The sequence below is a fragment of the Varanus komodoensis genome, unplaced genomic scaffold (assembly GCF_004798865.1).
Source record: "Varanus komodoensis strain SLA01 unplaced genomic scaffold, ASM479886v1 scaffold33, whole genome shotgun sequence".
NCBI classification, from domain to species: domain Eukaryota; kingdom Metazoa; phylum Chordata; class Lepidosauria; order Squamata; family Varanidae; genus Varanus; species Varanus komodoensis.
In genome coordinates, this window is record NW_025335817.1 from 11,235,499 (window position 1) to 11,235,967 (window position 469).

Consider the following 469-nt stretch of genomic DNA (forward strand, 5'->3'; position numbering starts at 1 on the left):
TGCAGCAGTCCTGCTTGCAGTATGTTTTCGAGACTCAGTTGCAGCTTGGTACTGAGTAAGTCCAAGTACATCATGTACTCTGAAGTACTTCTTTGGACCCGAGCCTGCTGTGGCACATTTTACTTTTCATAATCAGTAGATTAATCCACCTATATTTCTGTTAATTAACCATCAGGATAACTTAAATCAGCAGCACCTGTGAGTTGAGTTATTTTCAGTTCAAATGCTTTGCTGTAATGCTGTGGAGAAAAGATGGTGCCAGCTGCAGGTTTTGAGCATCCTTGGCAAGGTACCACGAATGGGCTTTCCCTCAGTGAGGCTGCCTTCTCACCACCACTGTCAATCAGCTGCTTTCACACCTCACCATCTTTCCCATCATTGTTCTCACATTTGCTTGACAGGTGGCATCTCCTGTTTGCCATTGCTATTATCTGGGAACTGGATCAAGAGGCAGGTGGCAGTGGCGAAG